A 26,736-nucleotide genomic window follows, 5' to 3' on the forward strand; every position below is an offset into this window, starting at 1 on the left:
AAGAAATAAAAAGATCATTTTCAGTTACATTTTCTAATACAGATGAGGCAGACTCCATAAGGTTGCTTAAGAATTACTGAAAATAGACAAAAGGTATGGTAAATCTACATCCTATGATTGTGATCAGTGGTTACAGAAAACCTTCCAGGATTAGTCATTCAGGAAGGAACCCATTAAAAATGTATTTAGGATAAACTAGTATGTTGAAATTGTAAGGATGATTTAAAGGTGTTGTCCAACTAAAGAGTAAATATGAAAATTCAGAACAATCCAATAATAATATAAACTGCCATTTACATATACTTTGTACAGTCGAGGTGCCCATCATTATCCCTATTTTTCAGAGGAGGAAACTGAGACTAAGAAAAGTTAGGTAACTGGCTCAGGGTCCCACTGTTGGTAAATAGTAGGACAGATCTGGTAGGACTCTTTTCCGACATATCATTACACAATTCCCAAGTTAGAGAGTATAGATTTGTCAAGTTCATACTGCTCCCTGACTGGCCAATCCAAATATGCAGTTAGTTCACTTGACAGGTTTGCTCTGCCAGTGGAGAAGATTCTGCAGCTTCATGGCAATATTAAGGAGATTCTCTCGATTCTCACTCTGTATTCACTAGGCTGCATTTTGACCTCAAATTAAGTTCCTAATAGGTTTTTGTACACAAAAGGAAATACACTTTGGCAAGTCTGAATAAAGTAGATATTAAAAGTAACGGCTAGGGACTTCCCTGGTGGTCCAGTGGGTAAGACTCCATGCTCCCAGTGCAGGAGACCTGGGTTCAATCCCTGGTCAGGGAACTAGATCCCACATGTATGCTGTAACTAAGAGTCTGCATGCTGCAACTAAGAAGTCTGCATGTCATAACTAAGAGTCTGCATGCTGCAACTAAGGATCCTGTGTGCCGCAACTAAGACCTGGCACAGCCAAAATAAGTAAATATAAATAAATAAATAAATAAATATATAAAAATAAAAATAAATAAAAAATAAATAAAAGTAAGGGCTAGACAGTTTCATTGGTGAATTCTACCAAACATTCAAAGAAGAATTAATATCAATCTTTCTCAAACTCTTCCAAAAAATAGAAGAGGAGGGAACACCTTCAAATTCATTTTATGAAGCCAGCATTACCCTGTTACCAAAACCAAACAAGGCACCACAAGAAAAGAAAATTGCAGACCAATTTCCCTGATGAACATAGATGCAAAAATCCTCAACAAAATATTAGCAAACCGAATTCAACAATACATTAAAAGGATCATACACCATGACCAAGTAGGATTCATTCCAAGGCTGCAAGGATGGTTCAACAGCTGTAAATCAATCAGTGTGATACAACACATTAACAAAATGAGGGATAAAAATTATATGATGCATCAATAGATGCAGAAAAAGCTTTTGAAAATATTCAACATCCACTTATGATAAAAACTCTCAACAAAGTGGGTATAGAGGGAATGTACCTCAACATAATAAATGCCATATATGACAAGACCACAGCTTACATCATACTCAACAGTGAAAAGCTGAAAGCTTCTTCTCTAAGATCAGGAATAAGGCAAGGATGCCCAGTCTTGCCACTTTTATTCAATGTAGTATTGGAAGTCCTAGCCAGAGCAATCAGAGAAGAAAAAGAAATAAAAGGCATCCAAATTGGAAAGGAAGAAGTAAAACTGTCACTATTTGCAGATGGCATGATATTATACATAGAAGACCCTAAAGACTACGACAAAAAACTGTTAGAACTAGTAAATAAATCCAATAAAATTGCATACAAAATCAATATACAAAAATCTATTGCATAATAACAAACAAATAACAAATATCAGAAAGAGAAATTAAGAAAACAATCACATTTACAATTGCATCAAAAAGAATAAAATACCTAGGAATAAATTTAACCAAAGAGATGTAAGACCTATACACTGAAAACTATAAGACATTGATGAAAGAAATAAAGAAGACACAAATAAATGGTAAGATATTCCATGCTCATGGATTGGAAGAATTAATATTGTGAAAATGTCCATACTATCCAAAGCAATGTGCGGATTCAGTACAATCCCTATCACAATTCCCAATGGCATTTTTCACAGAAATAGAACAAATAGTCCTCAAATTTGTCTGGAACCACAAAAGACCCTGAATAGCCAAAGCAATCTTGAGAAAGAACAACAAAGCTGGAGGCATTATGCTCCTTGATTTCAAACTATCTTAAAAGCTGTAATAATCCAAACACTATTGTATTGGCATAAAAACAGACACATAGATCAGTGGAACAGAATAGAGAGCCCAGAAGTAAATCCACACATATATGGTCAATTAATTTATGACAAAGGAGCCAAGAGTATACAATGGGGAGAGGACAGTCTCGTCAATAAATGGTGCTGGAAAAACTGGACAGCTATATGCAAGAGAATGAAACTGGAACACTCTCTTACATCATCCACAAAAATTAACTCAAGATGGATTAAAGACTTGAATGTAGGTCCTAAAGCCATAAAACTCCTAGAAGAAAACAGGTGGTAGGCTCCTTGACATCAGTCTTGGTGATGATTTTTTGGATCTGACACCAAAAATAAACAAGTGGGACTATGTCAAACTAAGAAGCTTCTGTACAGCAAAGGAAACTATCAATAAAATGAAAAGACAATCTACCAAATGGGAGAAAATCTTTGCAAATCATATATCTGACAAGGGGTTAATATCCAAAATATATGAAGAACTCATACAACTCAATAGAAAAAAAAATTGATTAAAAAATGGGCCAAGAGTCTGAATAGACATTTTCCCAAAGAAGACATACAGATGGCCAACAGGCACATGAAAAGATGCTCAACATCACCAGTCATCGGGGAAATGCAAATCAAAACCACAATGAGATATCACCTCACACCTGTTAGAATGGCTGTTATCAAAAAGACATGAAATAACAAGTGTTGGTGAAGATGTAGAGAAAAGGAAACCCTTGTGCACTATTGGTGGAGATGTAAATTGGTGCAGCCACTATGGAGATTGGTGCAGCACATTATGGAGATTTCTCAAAAAATTAAAAATAGAACTACCATATGATCCAGCAATTCCACTTCTGAGTATTTATCCAAAGAAAACAAAATCACTAATTTGAAAAGATATATGCACCCCCATGTTCATTCCAGCGTTATTTACAATAATGAATACATGGAAACACCCCAAGTGTCCATCAAGGGATGAATGGAAAAAGAAAATGTGGTATATATACACAATGAAATATTATTCAACCATTAAAAAATACTGAAACCTTGCCATTTGCAACAACATGGATGGACTTTGAGGCAATTATGCTAAGTGAAATAAGTCAGACAGAAAGAGATAAATACCATATGATCTCACATGTGGAATCTTAAAAAAAAAAAATTACAAAAAATCATGGATGTAGAGAACAGATTGGTTGTTGCCTGAAGCAGGGGGTTGGGAGTGGGTGAAATGGATGAAGGAAATCGAAAAGTACAAATTTCCAGTTATAAAATGAATGTCATGGGGATATGATGTACAGCATGGTGACTATAATTAATAAGATTGTATTACATATTTGAAAGTAGAGGAAAAATCACAACTGTGTGATGATGGATGTTAACTGAACTATTGTGGTGATCATTTTGCAAAATATACAAATATTGAATCATTATGTAGTACACCTGAGACTAATAAAATGTGCTATGTCAATTATACCTCAGTTTTTTTAAAATAAAATGAAAATAAGAGCAAGGGCTTATAAATTAGCCTTGGTTTGAATCCCAGTCCTGACCGTGTGACCTTGCACAAATTACCTAATCTATCTGAGCCTCACCTATGTTCTCTGTAAAAAGAATATAATAATAGTTCTAATGTCATAAGGGTACTGGGAAACAAAATTAGATAATACATGTAAAGCATTTACTATAATGTCTGACATATGGTAAGCACTAAATAAATAGAATAGTAGTTGCTCTCATTATTTTTGAAATTACTATTATTATTATCATCAATTTGGTAAGATAACAAAAATTCCTTGTATTTGGTAGGTGCTTAAAACTTACAAACTACTTTCAAAATCACATTTGACTCCTACTCTGATGGCTATAATGTACATAGGACAAGTATTAGTTCCATTTTACAGTTGAGAAAACAGGCTTAGAGAGGAAAACCTATCTTATGAGCTATGGTACCATGAACTATTTTTTCCCAGGTTTGTCTCTTCCCTAGATGACTTTATAATTGTTTAGGCAGAAAAGTATTATCAGAACTTATAGTATACATGATTATTGTATATAGAATTAATTATGTAAAATACTTTTTGCAGATATTGAAAATGAGCCAAGAAAAAATTGAAATATTTGAAAGTGAGTTGTCAGAAGGGAGAGAAAGGAAAAAGCAATTGACATCTGATCTTAATACTGTGCAGAAGGCTTTGAAAGTTGAAAGTGAGGTATTTTGCCATTCAGGATGTTATTTTCCTCTTTTTGCATTTGTAATTTAGGGATTTCATGTTATTATTCATTTTTATTTTAAAATAAATTGCAGCTATAGAATATTACTTATATCAGTAACAATGGGGTGACTGTTGTTTCTCCAGGCTGAGTTCCAACACTACCCAGAAAGAGTCCTTTAAGTAGAAGGGATTTGATTATTATGGTGGTCATAGTGGCCCGGACTTGTCTCTCCTTTTAACTGCTGGTCCTACCATCTTGGAAAAGTTTATCAGGAGACATACCAGCCTATATTTGGAAGAGAGACCTGGAAGTGAGTTCATGGAAGTCTAGATCACTAATTTAGAGGATGGTGACAATCAGTTTGCAGAGTGGGTGAGAGCTAGCACAATACTCTATATCCCATGCTGATGACTTATAGGAATTTTCCATGAAATGAGGTAGGACATTGATACTACTTGCCCTCTTGCTATGGTTTTGGGTGGCCACTCCCTACCTTCTTTCCTTTTTGCCCAGTGCCTTCCTCATCAACACTTTCCTCCCTCTCTGATCTCAAGCTTTTAGGAATATACCAAGTAACTCCTCTCCTAAATAAATTTTATGTCACCTGTTCCTTCATAGGGCACCATGGCCTGACTCTCAGGCCCCGTCATCCACCAATCAAACACTGCATATTCCATGTCATCAATGCAGAAATTTGATTAAAATCTACATCTAACTAAAATGTTTTCTCTCATGAATATGGAAAAAAAATCAGAGGATTAAAGGAAACATTAGTTGATTAAGTCACTGAATATGCATTATTAAGTAAGAGCGTAATTTGTAGTGAAGAACACAGTGTTTGAAGTCAGTCAGACAGTTTGGATCTCAACTTTTCCACTTCCTGGCTATATGAATTTAGGCAGATCACTTTAGTTCTCTGAGCCTCAGTTTCAATAACCCTACCTTATGGGGTTGTCACAAGATTAAAGGTAAACCACATAGGACCTGTCCTATAAAAAGTAACTTTAAAAAGATACATTTTAAAACAGGTAATATAACTAATGCAGGAGTTGCTGAAGATTTACCTCTATACAAGCCTTGCATAAAGTAGGGTTAACTAGAAACCCAGTCTTTGAACCTATAAATGATAGAAATTAAGAATGCTTATGGCATGTCACCATCCATAACCATTGGCCGGTCCAGGGGCTGCTTTCCGCTGCCTGGGTGCCTTGTCCAGAGCCAGGGCCTTAGGCTTGGCCTCCTACAGGGCACGGAGCCCAGTTCCTGGTTTTCTATGGGAAGGATCTCTTTGACAAGACCAACAAACAACACTTCTTACCCAGCCTGACCCTGTTAGGGTTGCCCCTGTGCAGAAAGCCCCTCTGGGCCGGTTGCTGCTAGCTTCTAGAACTATCTTATGCTGCACCAGCTTTTACTATCAGGCTCTGAGTGGAGACCCCAGTGCCCAGACTTTGGCCACTGCAGGAGGGAGCCTGCTACTCTTGGGCTGGCTTGCCTTGGCTCTTTGAGCTTCCTTGTGTTTAATTTCTGGGTACTTTTTTTCAGAATTGGAGCAGGGAGGGCATTAAAAGAGAAAGGCAAATTTAGAAAAAGAATGCTTAGCTTAATTAATTGATTTAAGGAATCTTTGCTTTACTAAAGAAAGGAGTCTGTCTGCCAGAGGACAGGTTGAAATATTTAAAGCAAAAAATTTGTCAGAATCATTTCAAAGATTCCTTTTTAGCAATAGTATACCTTTTCTATGGAAAGTCTTATTTTATTCTACTAAATATTGTCATTTCTTAATCAGGAATTGCAAAAATCAAAGTCAGAACTTATATGCCTTTATAATGAAATTCAAAGTCTTCCAGGGGCAGCAGAAGACAGAGACGATTTTTTAATAGTGTATGACCTGCTACAAAGAGAGAATTCTGAATTAGAAACAAAGGTGAGACTAAATTATTATGTATTTAAATGTTTGATGTATGACATATCTTTTATGAGGATAAGATAAAAAGAAACTAATTTCAGTAAAAGACAACTTGGAAATTGGAGTTTCTTTTATTATTATAGAATAAATTGCCTTAAAGTGTGGATTATAAATCAAGCTGTATTTCAGAATAAATATTCAGACTTCAGCCAGTACTTCACTCTTAGGATTAATCTATAAATTTTTTACTTTAAATAAGCTTCCCAATGGCTCAGTTTTTAAAGCACATATTATAATGTAAAAGGTGAACTCAAAAATAGAACTATCATATAATCCAGCAATTCTACTTCTGGGTATATATGCAAAAGAATTGAAAGCAGAGACTTGAACAGATATTTGTACACACATATTCATAGCAGCATTATTCACAATAGCTAAAATGTGGAAGCAACCCGAGTGTCCATCAATGAATGAATGATGAAGCAAAATGTGGTATATACATACAATGGAATATTATTCAGCCTTAAAAAAAAAGGTATTTCTGCAGTATGCTACAGCATGGATGAACCTTGAGTACATTATGCTAAGTGAAATAAGCCAGTCACAAAAAGACAAATACTATTTGATTCCACTTATATGAGGTACTTAGAGTAGTCAAAATCATAGAGACAGAAAGTAGAATGCTGGTTGCCAGGAGCTATGTGGAGGGGAAAATTGGGGAGTTATTTAATAGGTATAGAGTTTGTTTTACAAAATGAAAAAAGTTATGGGAGTGGATGGTGGTGATGGATGCACAACAATGTGGATGTATTTAATACCACTGAACTGCACACTTAAAAATGGTTAAGATGGTAGATGTTATGTTTTTTATATTTTACCACTATAAAAAATGCAAAAACAGAGGTTTACTAAAATGTCTTCAACTTTAAAGACTTAGAATCAAAGCATCTTTCCCAATTATACTGAAAACTAGGCTTATACTTAGAATCCAGAAAATGTTTAAACGTCCCAACCTCAATTCATTCCCCAAGTATAAAATGGCACTACCAGATGAGGGTTAGTCCAACACTAAATGGAGAGACTGCCAGTAGTGTAACTTCTAGAGTTCTACCTATTAGGTTATCATCAACTCCTGGTTGAAAAAGTCCCTTCCTCAGTCACTCTCTTGATGTTGATTAAAATGGTAGGAAGGACTAAAGGCTTGAACACAACAGTTAAAATATATTGAGTTATATTTTAATACCACATGTGAAGTGGAGGACTAAATCAAGGCCAAATTTATCCTATATGAAGTTGTTACCCTGAAGTCAGGGAGTAAGTTGCTGAGGGATTGGGACATAGATCAAATAGTATGTGACCTAAGGAGGGAAAGGTCCAGCAAATAGGGTTCGCTGCCTGGGAGGATAGATATGTAGGGCACATCCTACATCTAAGCTTTGTTTTGGGGACCTTGTCAGCAAGATGAGTTTTCATCACAATGTACAACTGAAGGATCTTGTCTTCCAAAATATCATCAGAAAACTTAACATAGAGAATGAAATGAAGTGAGAAGAATACAGTATAAAACCAGAGATCCAGATCACTGTCCTGGTAATCTGGTTTTCTCTCCCTCTCTTTTAAAAGACTTTTTATTTTGAAATAATTTCAGACTTACAGAAAAGTTGCAAAATAGTATAAAGACTTTCCATGTACTTTTACCCCTCCCAATGTTAACACCGTACCACATTTGCTTTATCAGCCTCTCTCTCTTGCATCACACACACACACACTTTTCCTACCCTCAGAGATTAGAGACATAATATTCCTTTACCCCCAAATGTTTCCATGTATGTTTGCTAAAAACAGTGACATCTTTTTATCACAGTACAAGTCTCAAAATCAGGAAATTAATATTAATATAGTACTATTATCTAATCTACAGCTTGTATTCAAATTCCACTAATTGTCCCACTCTATAGCAAAAGGACGTTTTTTTTTTTTTCCTAGTCCAAGGTCCAATCCAGGACTGTACATTGCATTTCATTGTCACATCTCGAAAGCTCCTTGAATCTGCAACAGTTCCTCATTCTTTGTTGTTCGTGACTTTGCTATTTTTGAAGAGTACAAATCATTTGTTCTGAAGAATGTCCCTCAATTGGGATTTTTCTCATGTTTCCTCACAATATAATTTAGGTTACATAATTTTGGCAGGAATACTACAGAAGTGATGTTATATCCTTCTCAGTGCATTGTATCAGAAGACAAAAGGATATCCTTTTGTTCTGTTTACTTTGGGTATGGTACTCACTGCCAGATTTCTCCACTGTAAAGTTATTCCTGTTCCCTTTGCAATTAATAAATATTTTGTGGGGAGGTACTTTGAGACTATATGTATTCTGTTTCCATCAAAATTTTACTCATTAAAAGTTTCCATTTTGAAGCTTTGATTCTTTAGTTGTATTCCAGTTTCTCTTTAGAACATAGAGTGCTTTAGACTTAAAGGTAGTCTTGCTAAGAGTGGCTTTAAAAAATTGTATTTTATGTATTTACTAAAGCCCCTGTTTTATAGGCTGTGGTTTTATTTGGGCTGGAAAGGGGTGTGTTCATGTAGGCCAGCTTCCTCAGTTTACAGATATGAACACCAGACTTGGGATATTAAACAACTACCAAGTTGCCTGGTGATTCTCAGCCTAAGCTCTGTCCTGCCTACTCTAGGGCCTCAAGCATAAAGTGGAACAGTCAACTGAATACTTTATGGTACTTGAATATGGCTGATGATGAGACTGAGCTATGTAACCAGGATAAAATTTTGGTAGGGAGGAGCCTGTGGAACAGAGTTGGTCCTGTTGCACAGCATCTGTGCCATGAAAGGTCCTATGGATTTACCTTTCTTCATGATAAAGAGCAAAGCTGCCCACCTGCGATATCCACCAACTTTGTCCTATGAAAATCCAATATACCTAGAAAGCACTTAGTGTCAAAGTCACCTTCCTCTTCGGAAACCTTCAGCAAGTCTCAGTTTGCTGGAACATCAAGTCTAAATTCTGTTTGGCTTTCTTTACTTCTTAAGAAACTAACATTTACTATTTTTAATGTTTAAATTTTTACAGTGACTATAAAAATCAGTGACGAAGTAGCATTTTGGAATCTGTTATCCTGCTTACAAAAATAATGCAAGCTCATTAAGGAAATTCTTGTCTTTCAGGTCCCTTCATAATCTGATCCCTCCCCCTCAATCTTATTTCCTCGGCTCCTCATCTTGTAGCCTCTACTCCAGTAAGACCATCCTCCTCACTTCTGCACAAATACTCCATACTCAGTTCCACACTATACCTTTGACCATACTGATCATGCTTAAAATATGCTATAGTCTCTTCTTCACCTGTCCGTATCTTCCCACCGCCTAAGGTCCAGTGTAAAACCAGCTTTCTCCCTGGAGAGGTTATAGTCCGTATAAGATTATATGGAGTTATGAGATTATAACCCGTATCACACACTGTAATTTTTCTTCAGAAAATTGAAAAGGCCTAGGAGACCAAAAGGATTCCTTTAAGGAACGTAAATTGATCTTTAGAATTAAATCCATTGTGTTCTTAGAATCAAACATAGTAACTATTAAAAACTTTGCAGTTTCAGAGAGGCTCAGAATGGGAGTCAGGCAGGTTTTTGTCTATCTTCGTGCAATACTTGGAGAGGGATTCATCTTCCACTCTTGGAACTGTCCCCCATCCACCCTTTCTACTGCCTTCTGGAGGCATTCTTTCATTTTATATGAAGATATAAAGAGCAGTCTTTGAGGAAAGGAATCTGTTTGTCAAAGAACAAAACAAAACAAAAACCTGAACAAATGTTTTGCCGAACCACACAGCAGACCAGTGATTCTCAAAGCATCCACTTGCATCAGAATTACCTGGGAGACTTATTTGAAATACAAATTCCCATTTCCCAGCCCAGACCACAGATCTGAATCTCAGGAGTGGGGTGGCGATGTGAGACTGCATTCTTTTAACTCCTCAGGTGATGCTCTTATTCACTAAAGTTTGAGAATCACTACGACAGTCTGGGAGCCCTTATATGTTCAAGTATTTCCAAACAAATAGGAGCAGACTGGAAGAAATATGTTCTCTGTAATGCATAACTAGTATTCTTTCTAATGTTTTCTTGCAACAGTATATTATTGCTTTTATGAATCAATGAAGTACACTCAAAACTTGAGAACAAAAATATGTGATAATAATGTAAAAGCTCTAATAGAGTATTACATCTTTTTGCTTGTTAAAAGATAGAACAAAACCCTAAACGGCACTCTGGGAAGCCAATCCCAAAGACCAAAAATACCCCCTTTATTTAAAACCATGGACTTACGCACTCTTGTGCCTATGGTAAAAATGGATTAAATTATGTAACAACTGCAAATTGTTAAATTGGAATAAGACTTCAATTTGGATGCCAATTTATATTATTTAAGCCAATAATTATTTAAGCATTTAAGGGAATCAATACACAGGCATGCATAAGAGTATGCAAAATAGAATATTTGTCTTTTCACTTAACTTTACAGGTCTTGAAGCTTTCACAAGAATTTGAGCAATTAAATCATTTTACTGTAGGGAGAAAAACTGCAGCTGCTAATTTAATTACAACTGAAAATATCTGTAAAGATCTTGTGTCTAAAGTACCAATTTTGGAAGTAGAGACTCAAAGCCCAAAGGAAGAGAGAGAGGAGCTCTGGTAAACTGAGAAAATCCCATATCACTTTAATTATTTGGGGGGTACATTTTATTTGGCTTGATTATTATAAAAATTTGACATTCATTTCCAAATGATGTGCATGGAAAAATTAGTTCTAAGAATTCCCCAGAAAGTTTGTTTTTTGGTATGTTATTACATTTTTAAACGTTTTTTCCTGCTTTTAAAAATAAATACATGCTTTTTTAGAAAATCTGGAAAGCATGGAAAAGTATAAGGAGATTATAATAACCCATAATTCCCCCCAGGGAGAGATGTTAATGTCCTAATTTTTCTTTCTTGTCTTTTTTCTGTATACATACATATATATGTATTTTTTAAATAATTAAGACTATACTTTGCAGAGAGGTTTGTTTTTTGCTATTTTATTTAACATTATGTCTGATAATTGTTTTGAGAATTTTCCTTCCTTCCTTCCTTTCTTTTTCTTTCTTTCTTCCTTTTTTGCTGCTGTTGTTGTTAATCTTGCCCTCTAACTCTTGTATTTCTACTTTTCCACCAAAAGTATCATACACAGAAACTTTTGAGACTTAGACAAATGCATACTGTGTTTTGGCACAAACACTAATAGATGCAATTAAATTTTGTCTGGGCAAAAACCTAGAAATAGATCATCCAATGGAAACAATAGATGTCAGTTTTTACTTATATACCATATTAAAGGATACCTTCTGAGTGAAATGAGAAAATATTGCCTAGGTGTAGCCAAATTTTTATCTTTGTAAATGTTCTAAAATAGAAGAGATTGTTTTGCCAGTTTTGGGCCCCTGAATTTTATGCCCTCTTAAAAACTGGTTTTAAGTTTAGAGTGAGCTCTAAGTCCAAGATTCGCAGTCATGAAACCTAGTTGCAGAAGTGGGAAGAGATACTGGAGAGATGGTGGAGAACAGGTGTAATAGTGGTCACAGGAGCAAAGAGCCAAGAAGCCAGGTCACAACATATAGGTTTGTTGTATGGGGGAAAATGTCTAGTTTTGAGCACAAGAATAGTGTTATAGGGCTTTTGAGGGAGATAGTCCTAGTAACTCTGCATGAGATGAATCAGAGAGGAAAGACAGACCAGTTAATCTGGATATTCACCACAGATGAAAAGATAGTAGTCTAGATTAAGTAAGTGGCACTGGAGATGAAATGGCCAATCTGAACGCTTTTCAGGGAAAAATTTGACATTAATAATCAAAGCTGACAAAAATCCACTCAGCTGATTTGGGGTAATTGGCAGAGATACTTGCCCCAGGGAGCAAGGCTGTGGCCTTAATTCATTTGGAGGTGGAGAACCTTGCCATGAAAAAGGTACTGGACTTCAAGTAAAGAAGTCCTTGCTGCCACCTGTTTCCATGACTTGGTCCAAACTGCTTCCCATCACTGGGACTGTGAGAAGTGAAGTCTACATATCTGCCATATGTTTTCCTCTCTCCTCTTCTCATTATGTTTCCCTGCTTGCTTATCTTCTGTGCCCTACTTCCCAGCCCCCCTTATCACAGATCCATTACACAATCACATTCAGCAATAAACTGCATATCTACCATGTGCGACATACTGTAGGTAGATACTGAAGCTACAAAATAAGACACAGATCCTATCCTTAGGGTCCATATTGCCTGATGGGGGAAGATAAACAGTTAAACAAGGGAGTATTGGATACTATGGGAGCACAAAGGAGGGGTTCTGGTCTAGGCTAATGAACTAAAAAATATTCTTAAAGGAAGTGACAAATTGAGTCCTAAAGTATGAGAATTTAAGGGCCAAGGAAAAAGATGGGAGAATAGTTTTCAGGGGAGATAGACATGTGCAAGAAAAAGCTGATTTGTTTGAGGAACTATAAATGACCTCAATGCTGCTATAGCCTAGAGTGTGAAGAGAGGGAATGAGGAAGGAGATGATGAGAATGAGGAGGTAGTCAGGGACCTGACCATGAAGGAACACGTTTGTCTGCACTAGGGAGTTTGGACAATAGGAAACTCCTGCAGGGTTTAGTAACATGGGAGAGACACAAACAGATTTGTGCTTTAGGAAAATCACTCTGCCTGCTGTGTGGAAAGTAGATGGTTGGTACCAGAATGAAGGTAGCAAGACCAGTTAGGAGGCTGTTATTGTAATGATGTTTGTGAGGATGGTGACAAGTGGATGGAATTGAGAGGAGACAGAGTCAACAGGACTCAGGGATTAATGAGTATAGGAAGTGAGGAAGAAGATACTATAGGCAGAGATTTGAGTATGAGAACAGGTTAAGGAAGACTTAATTTTCTGTTTTGATGGTGTCAAACCAGAGAGAGGAGTTCAGCTTTTGAGACAGTGACTTCGGAGTGTGTTTGGAACAGCCATGTGTGGATGTTCAACAAACAGTTGGATTTATGGGTTTGGAGGCCTGGGCTGGAGATAAATTGGAGAATCATCAATAAGTAGATGGTCAGATGGATAAGATGTTCCCATATGTTGGTTGATAAAAACACTCAAAGGTAGAAACCTAAGGTAAACCTCTCTATGTGGACAAAAGGAGTGCTCCCAACAGGAAAATGGGACAAAACAGCCAGAGAAGTAGGAGAAAAGTCAGGAGAGTGTGTGTTACAGAAGCCAGGCTAAAGAGTATTTCAAGAAGAAAGGAGTAGTCAAGAGTGTCAGGTACTGCCAATGAGTCAAACAAAATAATGGATAAAAAGTGACTGCTGAATTTAGCAACAAGAAGGTGGTTGGAGACTTTAATAAGAGTAGTTCCAATGAAGGGCAGAAAACAGATCGCTTCCTAGATCCCATCCCATGGGATGGTGAATGGGAGTGAATTGAGGAGGGCGTGAGAGATGAGTACGTGAAAATGGTGAATGTAGATAACGCTTTCCAAAAAGTTTGATTGTGAAGAGGAGAAGAGATTATGGAGCCAAGCTAAGAGGAAATTTGTCTATGTTTAATTACTCGTGGGAAAGAGTCCCCAAATGGGCAGGTTTATGACTCAGAAAATCAGAAAACAGCTAGCCTTAGTCAGGAGGTAGGCCACTTTGTCCATCATATCGGGAGGAAGAAAGGAAGGATGGACAGAGATCCAAATGGGTTTTTAACTTAAGAGGAAACCAAAGGACTTGTTCAATGGTTTTTGTGTCCTCTGTGAAGCAGGAAGCAAAGTCATCTGCTGAAAGTCGGAGAGGAATAGAAATATCAGAGTTTGCAAGAGAGTGAAAAAGTTTGAAATAATCACTGTGGAGAAAGGAAAAGAAAGCTGACTGGGAAGAGCAGGAATGGAAAGGAAAGCTGACTGTGGAGGGTCCAGTCAAGGCCAGAGACCCTGAATTTATGTTTAACAACATTAGTATAGACATGAGAAGACAGTTGAATTTATACAGGGTTGAGGTTCTGCCACATAAATGGAGTGGAAGGACAATAGGGCAAGAGAATTGAATATTTTATTTGGACAGTGAGTAAAATAATGAACTCTATAGACTCTGCATTGGATAAAGAAGCAAGTAAAGGGAGCTGGACAAGGAATTTAAGGTACTTATGATTGCACTGAGAGCAAATTATGTAAAAAGGAAAAGCTGGAATCCAGATGTCTAATTTTAGTATTTCAGAAGTGAAGCAGTTATTGATGATACAACCCTTAGTGTGGTTATGCAAGTAGTTGGCAAAGTGGGAGAGATGACAAGGTAATTGGAGATAAGGAGACTGAGGAAGTGAGATGTCAAGGCATTGGTGGGTGATCTATATGGACCTTGGAATCTTCCAGGATAATGGCAGGACTTGGGGTGAAGAAGATGCCAGAATGCCATGAGCCAGAATCTTCAACTGAAGAGAAGTAGGAAGTGTCACAGCACACCTAGCATGGTCCCGTGCACATAGAAGCTGCTCAATAAGCCAAATTGCTTGATTCTTGTAATACATCTCCTCTACTAGATTTTAAGCTCCTTAAGGTAATGGACTGTGTCTTGTTTTTCTGCTGTTTATAGTGCTTTTGTTATAGAGAAATGGAATCTTAGAACAGGAGGGACCTGCAGGAGATCGTCTGAACTAGTGGTTTTCAAACTTCTACCTTCTGAGCTTTGAGCTGTCTGGGGAGGGGGGCTCAGAAACTACCTTGGGAGATGAGGAGAGCCTGATGAGTGGGACTGTGAGCCTTCAGTGCACATTTCAAGCCGAAGATCCACTCTTAGCTGTTTCATATGTGGAGCTCTATGTAAGATTTTACTTCGAGAAAGGGTCCACAGCTGAGATAAGTTTGAGAACCACTTTATTTAGCTAAGTCTTCTCTTTCCACAGCAGAGGTCTCAGACCAAGAGAACAAAAATGACTCTTTCACTCACAGTCATGCACTTAGCAAGTTATTGGCAGGACTGGGTGAGGTCCCAAGTCTCCTGAGTCAGGAGAAGTTACTACTTTATCTGCTTTGGAAAGGGTATAGTCACAAATATCCCAACGGCCAGAAGGTGCTGGAACACTTGGTTTCTAAGTCAGTTGTGAAGAAGAGCTTTATGCAGTTAAAAACTTGCTCGGGACTTTAGTCTCAGTATATGCATAACATGGGGGTGGGATGGGAGGGAGAATGAAGCCCCAGTCTGTCTTGTTCTGGACTGTCTCCAGTGTATAGAATAATACCTGACACATAGTAGATACTCAAAAATTTTTGAATGAATGGAATTCCCACTATTCCTACTATGTACTTGAGGCTGAAGCCAGAGTTGGACTTCCAGTGGCAACCCCAAATTTACAGAGCATAGCTGAACTCAGCCTGGGTTTGCTGTATTAGGAAGCTTGGGCCAGAACAGCTAGCAGCTTCCCCTTGATGTTAATGCCTTAATGAGTTTTATTTTTTCTAATATGCTCTCATTTACCATCTCACTGCATCCTTACTATCTTTATCAAGAATTGTTTGATAAATGTTCAAGTTGATTTCCATTTCCAGTTCAGTTTGACAGTGAGTTTATATCCATTTCACAAACGTATTTTTCCTCTTCCTCTAAACTATTCCTTCCCCAGCCCAATCCATTTAGTGAATAGCCCCTCCATTCACACAGTTGATTAAGCCAAAACTAGGAGTCATCATTGGTTCCTCCCCACTTCTAACCCATCAACAACTCCTGTCAGTTCTACCATGAAAATATAAAATATTTAATCTGTCTATTTCTAGACACACAGAGGCGGGGCCAAATCCAAAGCTGAAACCCCAGAGCTGTGCGAACAAAGAATAGAAAGGGAAATCTCTCCCAGCAGCCTCAGGAGCAGCGGATTAAATCTCCAGTCAACTTGATGTACCCTGCATCTGTGGAATACCTGAATAGACAATGAATCATCCCAAAATTGAGGTGGTGGACTTTGGCAGCAACGATATATATATACTTTTCCTTTTTCTCTTTTTGTGAATGTGTATGTGTATGCTTCTTTGTGTGATTTTGTCTATACAGCTTTGCTTTCACCATTTGTCCTAGGGTTCTGTCTGTCTGGTTTTTCTTTCTTTTTTTTTTTTTTAGTACTTAGCACTTGATATCATTGGTGGATTTGTTTTTTAGTTTGTGTGCTCTCTTCTCTCTTTCTTTCTTTTTTTTTCTTTTTTGTGTCACTTTAATTTTTAATAATTATTTTTTATTTTTTATTTTATTAACTTTATTTTATTTTATTTTTTCTTTCTTTCTTTCTTTCTTTTTCCCTTTTCTTCTGAGCTGTGTGGCTGACAGGGTCCTTGGGCTCCAACCGAGTGTCAGGCCTGTGCCTCTGAGGTGGGAGAGCCGAGTACAGGACATTTGTCCTCCAGAGACCTCCCAGCTCCCTGTAATACCAAACAGTGAAAGCTCTCCCAGAGATCTCCATGTCAACGCTAACACCCACCTCCACTCAACCACCAGCAAGCTACAGTGCTGGACACCCTATGCCAAACAACTAGCAAGACAGGAACACAATCCCATCCATTAGCAGAGAGGCTGCCTAAAATCATAATAAGGTCACAGACACCCCAAAACACACCACCAGATGGGGACCTGCCCACCAGAAACACAAGATCCAGCCTCATCCACCAGAACATAGGCACTAGTCCCCTCCACCAGGAAGCCTACACAACACACTGAACCAACCATAGCCACTGGGGGCAGACACCAAAAACAACAGGAACTACAAACCTGCAGCCTGCAAAAAGGAGACCCCAAACACAGTAAGCTAAGCAAAATGAGGAGACAGGGAAACACACAGCAGATGAAGGAGCAAGGTAAAAACCCACCAGACTAAACAAATGAAGAGGAAATAGGCATTCTACCTGAAAAATAATTCAGAGTAATGATAGTAAAGATGATCCAAAATCTTGTAAACAGAATGGAGAAAATACAAGAAACATTTAACAAGGACCTAGAAGAACTAAAGAGCAAACAAACAATGATGAACAACACAATAAATGGAATTAAAAATTCTCTAGAAGGAATCAATAGCAGAATAACTGACGTGAAGAACGGATAACTGACCTGGAAGATAAAAGAGTGGAAATAACTACTGCAGAGCAGAATAAAGAAAAAAGAATGAAAAGAATTGAGGACAGTCTCAGAGACCTCTTGGACAGCATTAAATGCACCAACATTCGAATTATAGGGGTCCCAGAAGAGGAAGAGAAAAACAAAGGGACTGAGAAAATATTTGAAGAGATTATAGTTGAAAACTTCCCTAATATGGGAAAGGAAATAGTTAATCGAGTCCAGGAAGCACAGAGAGTCCCATACAGGATAAATCCAAGGAGAAACATGCCAAGACACATTAATCAAACTACCAAAAATTAAATACAAAGAAAAAATTTTAAAAGCAGCAAGGGAAAAGCAACGTATAGCATACAAGGGAATCCCCATAAGGTTAACAGCTGATCTTTCAACAGAAACTCTGCAAGCCAGCAGGGAGTGGCAGGACATATTTAAAGTGATGAAAGGGAAAAACCTACAACCAAGATTATTCTACCCAGCAAGGATCTCATTCAGATTTGATGGAGAAATTAAAATCTTTACAGACAAGCAAAAGCTAAGAGAATTAAGCACTACCAAACCAGCTCTACAACAAATGCTAAAGGAACTTCTCAAGGCAGGAAAAACAAGAGAAGGAAAAGACCTACAATAAGAAACCCAAAACAATTAAGAAAATGGTAAAGGAACATACATATTGATAATTACCTTAAATGTAAATGGATTAAATGCTCCAACCAAAAGACATAGACTGGCTGAATGGATACCAAAAAAGACCCATATATATGCTGTCTACAAGAGACCCATTTCAGACCTAGGGACACATACAGACTGAAAGTGAGGGGTTGGAAAAAGACATTCCATGCAAATGCAAATCAAAAGAAAGCTGGAGTAGCAATTTTCATATCAGACAAAATATACTTTAAAATAAAGACTATTACAAGAGACAAAGAAGGACACTACATAATGATCAAGGGATCAATCCAAGAAGAAGATATAACAATTGTAAATATTTATGCACCCAACATAGGAGCACCTCATTACATAAGGCAAATGCTAACAGCCATAAAAGGGGAAATCGACAGTAACACAATCATAGTAGGGGACTTTAACACCTCACTTTCACCAGTGGACAGATCATCCAAAATGAAAATAAATAAGGAAACACAAGCTTTAAATGATACATTAAACAAGATGGACTTAATTGATATTTATAGGACATTCCATCCAAAAACAACAGAATACACTTTCTTCTCAAGTTCTCATGGAACATTCTCCAGGATAGGTCATATCTTGGGTCACAAATCAAGCCTTGGTAAATTTAAGAAAATTAAAATCATATCAAGTATCTTTTCCGACCACAAGGCTATGAGACTAGGTGTCAATTACAGGGAAAAAAATCTGTAAAAAATACAAACACATGGAGGCTAAACAATACACTACTTAATAACCAAGAGATCGCTGAAGAAATCAAAGAGGAAATCAAGAAATACCTAGAAACAAATGACAATGAAAACACGACGACCCAAAACCTATGGGATGCAGCAAAAGCAGTTCTAAGAGGGAAGTTTATAGCAATACAGTCCTACCTGAAGAAACAAGAAACATCTCAAATAAACAACCTAACCTTACACCTAAAGCAATTAGAGAAAGAAGAACAATAATTCCCAAAGTTAGCAGAAGGAAAGAAATCATAAAGATAGAGCAGAAACAACTGAAAAAGTAATGAAGAAAACGATAGCAAACATCAATAAAAGTAAAAGCTGGTTCTTTGAGAAGATAAACAAAATTGATAAACCATTAGCCAGACTCACCAAGAATAAAAGGGAGAAGACTCAAATCAATAGAATTAGAAATGAAAAAGGAGAGTAACAACTAACACTGCAGAAATACAAAGGATCATGAGAGATTACTACAAGCAACCATATGCCAATAAAATGGACAACCTAGAAGAAATGGACAAATTCTTAGAGAAGCGCAACCTTCCGAGACTGAACCAGGAAGAAATAGAAAATATAAACAGACCAATCACAAGCACTGAAATTCAGACTGTGATTAAAATCTTCCAACAAACAAAAGCCCAGGATCAGATGGCTTCACAGGTGAATTCTATCAAACAGTTATAGTAGAGCTAACACCTATCCTTCTCAAACACTTCCAAAATATAGCAGAGGGAGGAACACTCCCAAACTCATTCTACGAGGCCACCATTACCCTGATACCAAAACCAGATAAAGATTTCACAAAGAAGGAAAACTACAGGCCAATATCACTGATGAACAGAGATGCAAAAATCCTCAACAAAATACTAGCAAACAGAATCCAACAGCACATTAAATCATACACCACGATCAAGTGGGGTTTATCCCAGGAATGCAAGGATTCTTCAATATATGCAAATCAATCAATGTGATACACCATATTAACAAATTGAAGCATAAAAAGCATATGATCATCTCAATAGATGCAGAAAAAGCTTTCAACAAAATTCAACAGCCATTTACCTTAAAACCCCTCCAGAAAGTAGGCATAGAAGGAACTTTCCTTAACATAATAAAGGCCATGTATGACAAACCCACAGCGAACATCATTCTCAATGGTGAAAAACTGAAACCATTTCCACTAAGATCAGGAACAAGGCAAGTTTGCCCACTCTCACCACTATTATTCAGTAGGTTTGGAAGTTTTAGCCACAGCAATTAAAGAAGAAAAAGAAATAAAAGGAATCCAAACTGGAAAAGAAGAAGTAAAGCTGTCACTGTTTGCAGATGACATGATACTATATATAGAGAATCCTAAAGACGCTACCAGAAAACTACTAGAGCTATTCAATGAATTTGGTAAAGTAGCAGGGTACAAAATTAATGCACAGAAATCTCTTGCATTCTTATATACTAATGATGAAAAATCTGAAAGAGAAATTAAGGAAACACTCCCATTCACCATTGCAACAAAAAGAATAAAATACCTAGGAATAAACCTACCTAAGGAGACAAAAGACCTGTATGCAGAAAACTATAAGACACTGATGAAAGAAATTAAAGATGATACAAACAGAGAGATATACCATGTTCTTGGATTGGAAGAATCAACATTGTGAAAATGACTATACTACCCAAAGCAATCTACAGATTCAATGCAATCCCTATCAAACTACCACTGGCATTTTTCACAGAACTAGAACAAAAAATTTCACAATTTGTATGGAAACACGAAAGACCCTGAATAGCCAAAGCAATCTTGAGAAAGAAAAACAGAGCTGGAGGAATCAGGCTCCCTGACTTCAGGCTATACTCCAAAGCTACAGTAATCAAGACAGTATGGTACTGGCACAAAAGCAGAAATAAAAACAGAAATATAGATCAATGGAACAGGATATAAACATATGGTTACCTTATTTTTGATAAAGGAGACAAGAATATACAATGGAGAAAAGGCAGCCTCTTCAATAAGTGGTGCTGGGAAATCTGGACAGCTACATATAAAAGAATGAATTTAGAACACTCCCTAACACCATACACAAAAATAAACTCAAAATGGGTTAAAGACCTAAATGTAAGGCCAGACACTATAAAACTCTGAGAGGAAAACATAGGCAGAACACTCTATGACATAAATCACAGCAAGATCCTTTTTGACCCACCTCCTAGAGAAATGGAAATAAAAACAAAAATAAACAAATGGGACTTAGTGAAACATAAAGCTTTTGCACAGCAAAGGAAACCATAAACAAGATGAAAAGACAACTCTCAGAATGGGAGAAAATAGTTGCAAATGAAGCAACTGACAAAGGATTAATCTCCAAAATTTACAAGCAGCTCATGCAGCTCAATATCAAAAAAACAAACAACCCAATCCAAAAATGGGCAGAAGACCTAAATAGACAATAGATATACAGATTGCCAACAAACACACGAAAGGATGCTCAACATCACTAATCATTAGAGAAATGCAAATCAAAACTACAATGAGGTATCACCTCACACCAGTCAGAATGGCCATCATCAAAAAATCTACAAACAATAAATGCTGGAGAGGGTGTCAAGAAAAGGGAACCCTCTTGCACTGTTGGTGGAAATATAAATTGATACAGCCACTATGGAGAACAGTATGGAGGTTCCTTAAAAAACTAAAAATAGAACTACCATACGACCCAGCAATCCCACTACTGGGCATATACCCTGAGAAAACAATCATTCAAAAAGAGTCATGTACCCCAATGTTCATTGCAGCTCTATTTACAATAGCCAGGACATGGAAGCAACCTAAGCGTTCATCGACAGATGAATGGATAAAGAAGATGTGGCACATATATCCAATGGAATGTTACTCAGCCATAAAAAGAAATGAATTTGAGTTATTTGTAGTGAGGTGGATGGACCTAGAGTCTGTAATACAGAGTGAAGTAAGTCAGAAAGAGAAAAATAAATACCATATACTAATACATATATATGAAATCTAAAGAAAAAAATGTTTATGAAGAACCTAGGGGCAGAACAGGAATAAAGACTCAGACATTGAGGCTGGACTTGAGGACACGGGGAGGGGGAAGGGTAAGCTGGGACAAAGTGAGAGAGTGGCATGGACTTATATGTACCACCAAATGTAAAATAGATAACTAGTAAGAAGCAGCTGCATAATGCAGGGAGATCAGCTCAGTACTTTGTGACCACCTAGAGGGGTGGGTTAGGGAGGGTGGGAGGGAGACGCAAGAGGGAGGAGATATGGGGATATATGTACATGTATAGCTGATTCACTTTTTTATAAAGCAGAAACTAACACACCATTGTAAAGCAATTATACTCCAATAACGATGTTAAAAAACAAAAAACAAAAAAACCTCTGAATGGCTTCTTATTGCACTTAAAATCCAAATTTTACCATGACTTCTAATGCCCTCTGCAACTTGGCCTCTGCCTGCCTCTCCAATTTCATCATTGTACCATTGATGTACAATGTCTTGTTTATCATACAGTCTTTCAGATCCTCTAACCCTTCAAGCACTTTCCCTCTTTAGGAACTTTGTACTGAAAAGTTCCCCGTGTCCAGAATGCTCCTCCGCCGGCTTTCCATGTGGCTCACTCCTTCCTACCTTTTCAGGGAGACAATCAGTAACTGCCACGTTAGGGAAAATCCTACATCCTGCTCTAGCATGTCACCTTGTTTAGAGGTGACTTATCATGATCTGTAATTACCTTGTTTACTTGTTTATTGTTTGTCCTCATATTCCTCCTTTGTGTGTTCTATGAGAGCATGGACCTGGCTGTCTTGGTCACCACTGAGTCCTTAGTGCATAGAACAGTGCTTGGCATATAAGTGATATTTGATAAATATTTGTTGAATTAATTAACATTTTTTTCCCTTTCCTCTCTGAAAACAGAGTTCTATCACTAGCCACTCTTCTGTTCTACTAGGCTTTAGTTTTAATTGTACCTTGTCCTTGTAGGTTATCAAAATGCCTTCACATTTTACTTCTTAAGATCCCAGAAATCTTATGAGTAGGGCAAGGCCACTTTACAAATGAAGAGACTGAGACTCAGAGAGATTTTGCCTTGTCAAACGTTGCATAAATAATAGTTGGAAGATCCAGGACGAGATCCCATGGCTTCTACTATTATAGTCTCTTTCTTGAATCTCTGTACAGGTTAAAACTGCTATGTATCTGGGTTACTAGAAAAGGAACAGAATAATGATGCTGCCTAGGCACCTCCTACTAGCTGAAGACTGGTGACAATTACAAAATTATAGAATGATATAAAAATAACAGAGGGGGTGAGTTTCAGTCAGAACTCGGTAAACAATGATTAAGAGCTATGTTAGAGGGGAGAAGAAATTTGAGAGTCATGGTGGGTTCTCTAGTCCGTAAGGTGTAGGTATACTGACTGCATGGCGTGTTCTCAGCTCCATGTTATTTTTGGCTGGTAGTCTACTTTTGCCCATGCAACTGTTACATTATTATTATTATTATCATCATATAACATTAATAATAAAGTAATAATAGTCATATGTATTACTTTTAAAAATCTGTTCAGTTTGCCTTTGGTTTCTAAGTCACATTTTCTGTTACACCTTTTGAAAGGATAAAGCCTGTTCTTTTTGGAGAGCGTTTATTTTAATGAATCTCATCCTAATATATTAAGATCACTTTAAATTAAATTACTACATTCTAAAGTATTGCTAATTCTCCTTAATTAACTAATTTATGTGAATGCAGTTCATTTATCCAGACCATTAGTAAAGATGTAAAATGGCATTAGCCCAGGATTATCCCCTGGAGAGCCCTGCTCATCATTCCCTCCAAGCCAAAGAAGACTCACTGACTGCCCTGCTCTAAATATGGGTTTACAGGTACATCTCACTTACCCACCTAAGAGGAGGACCATTTAAACTTTAAACTATGGAAACATAATGAAGGCTACTTCTCTTCTCCTATGACTACATGGCCACTATGCAACTATAGGAGGAAATTATATTAGGTCTGGCTAAATTTACTCTTTATAAAGTAATTCAACCCTCTAATTGTGACAAATCAAGCACCTTCATAAATATTAAACTTACATGACCAGTTTATAGATTTTTCATTTTTTAAAGTAAACTTTTTATTTTTGATATAATTGTAGATTCACATGCAGTTATAAAAAATAATAGAGATCCCATGTATCATTTACTGGTTTTCCCCAATGGTAACCTCTTGTAAAACTGTAGTACAGTATCATAACCTGGATATTGACATGGACACAGTCAAGACACAGAACATTTCCATCACCACAAGGATTCCTCATGTTGCCCTTTTATAGCCACCCTCACTTCCTTCCCACTTCACCCCCTCCTTAACCCCTGGCGCTGTTCTATTCTAACTAGTCTATTCTCCATTTCTAAAAGTTTTTCATTTCAATGATGTTATATAAATGTATCCATACAATAAGTAACATTTTAGGGTTGACTTTTTTCACTTAACATAATTCTCTGGAGATTCATCTAGGTTATTATGAGTATCAGTAGTTGTGCATTTAAGCCCATGATCTACTTTGAGTTAATTTTTGTATGCGGTATGAGACTTAGATAGGATTCTCTTTTTTTGCCTGTAGATATTCAATTGCTTTAGCATCATTTCTTGAAAAGGCTGTCTTTCTTCCATTGAATTGCTTTTGCACCTTTGACAAAAATGAGTTAGGCATTGTGAGTTTCTGCTTCTGGGTTCTCTAATTCTATTCCATTGATCTATGTGTCTATCCACTAATATCATACAATCTTGACTGCTGTAGCTGTATAATATAGTTTTGAAATTGGATAGACTGATTCCACTTTATTCTTTTTCAGAGTTGTTTAGCTATCTAGTTCCTTTGCCTTTTCATATAATGTTAGAATAATCTTGTCTGTAGCTACAAAAAATCTTGCTGGAATTTTGATACGAATTGTTTTAAATCTGTATATAAATTTAGGGAGAATTGACATCTTTTCCTATGTAGAATCCTCCAATCCATGGACACAGTATGTCCTACATTTATTTAGATATTCTTTTATTTCTTTCACCAGCATATTATAGTTTTCAGCAGACAAGACCTATACATGTTTTGTTGATATACACCTAAGTATTTCATTTTTCTGGGCAATTATAAATGGTATTGTATTTTAAATTTCAGTGTCTATGTGTTCATTGCTAATATACAGAAATACAATTATTTATCTTGCATCCTGTGACCTTTCTGAACTTGCTTATTTGTTCTAGGCTTTTTTTTTTAAAAAAAGGTTTCGTGAGATTTTCTACATAGACAATCATATCATCTGAGAATCATGTGATTTCAGATTCTTTCATCTTTTCCTATCTGTATGCCTTTTACTTCCTTTTTTGTCTAATTGCACTAGCTAGAACTTCCAGCAATGTGTTGAATAAAAGTAATGAATGTGAACATATCTGTCTTGTTTCCAATCTTATCAGGAAGGCTTTCAGTTTTCACCATTAATACAATGTTAGCTGTTTGGTTTTTGTCAAATTGAAGAAGTTTCTCTTTATTTCTGTTTTTCTAAGGTTTTATCATAAATGAGTGTCACATTTTATCAAACGGTTTTTCAGTATCAACTGATATAGCTGATTTTCTATCTAGTTGTTCTATTAATTTTTGAGAGGGTTGTTGAAGTCTCCAACTATAATTGTGGATTTGTCTATTTCTCCTTTCAGTTATTCAGTTTTTACTCCAAATACTTCACAGCTCTGTTGTTTGGTGCATACACATTTAGGATTGCTATGTCTTCTTGGTGAATTGACCCTTTTATCATTATATAATGTCCCTCTTTTTCTTTCTTTTAATTTTCTTATTTCTGAAGTCTACTTTATCGGATATTAATATAGATTCTCTTGCTTTCTTTTTATTAATATTTGCATGATATGTCTTTTTCATCCTTTTGCCTTCAACCTGCTTATATTATTATATTTGAAATGAGTTTTTGTAAATGGTATGTAGTTAGGTCTTGTTTTTTAATCCACTCTGCCAATCTCTATCTTTTGATTGGTGTGTTTGGCCAAATTACCATTAATGTAATTATTGGTATATTAGAACTTAAGTTTGCTATTTTAAAAATATTTATTTATTTGGCTTCATTGGGTCTTACTTGCGGCATGCGGGATCGTTGTTGCAGCATGTGGGATCTTTCGTTGCGGCGTGTGGGCTTCTCTCTACTTGTCGTGTGTGGACTCTAGAACTTGTGGGCTCAATAGCCCCACAGCATATGGGATCTTAGTTCCCCAGCCAGGGATCGCACCTGCATCCTCTGCATTGGAAAGTGGATTCTTAACCACTGGACCACCAGGGAAGTCCCAGTTTGCTATTTTTTCATTTTTGATTTTCTGTTTTTTCTCTCTGTTATTTGCATCTGTTTTCTGTTTTATGCCTTCCTGTGGGTTATATGAACACTTTCTAATAATTCCATTTTGATTCTTCTATAATATTTTTGAGTGTGCTTCTTTTTATAGCTTTACAGTGGTTGCTCTAGGTATTACTTTTTACACACACACACACATTTTACCAGTTTGAATGAAATGTAGAAAGCTTACCTCCCTTTATGTCCCTCTACCCTCCCCAATTTATAATACAGTTTGTCTTAAAATTTTTCTCTACACACATTTAGAACCACATCAAACAGTACTATATTTTTGCTTCAACCATCATACAGAATTTAGGAAACTCAAAAGGAGAAGAAAAATGTATTTATCCAGATTTTTACTCTTTCTGTCC

The 26,736-nt window shown here is 36.7% G+C and overlaps 1 protein-coding gene and 1 pseudogene across 9 annotated transcripts in view; both read left to right on the plus strand.

Annotated features, from left to right (window-relative positions):
• CCDC30 (coiled-coil domain containing 30) overlaps positions 1 to 26,736 on the plus strand; it is a 153,574-nt gene that overhangs the window by 64,820 nt on the left and 62,018 nt on the right. The window lies entirely within an intron of this gene.
• On the plus strand, positions 5,624 to 6,000 carry LOC132347064 (transmembrane protein 256-like; annotated as a pseudogene).

This window comes from Balaenoptera ricei, chromosome 1, assembly GCF_028023285.1.
Source record: "Balaenoptera ricei isolate mBalRic1 chromosome 1, mBalRic1.hap2, whole genome shotgun sequence".
Classification (NCBI taxonomy): Eukaryota; Metazoa; Chordata; class Mammalia; order Artiodactyla; family Balaenopteridae; genus Balaenoptera; species Balaenoptera ricei.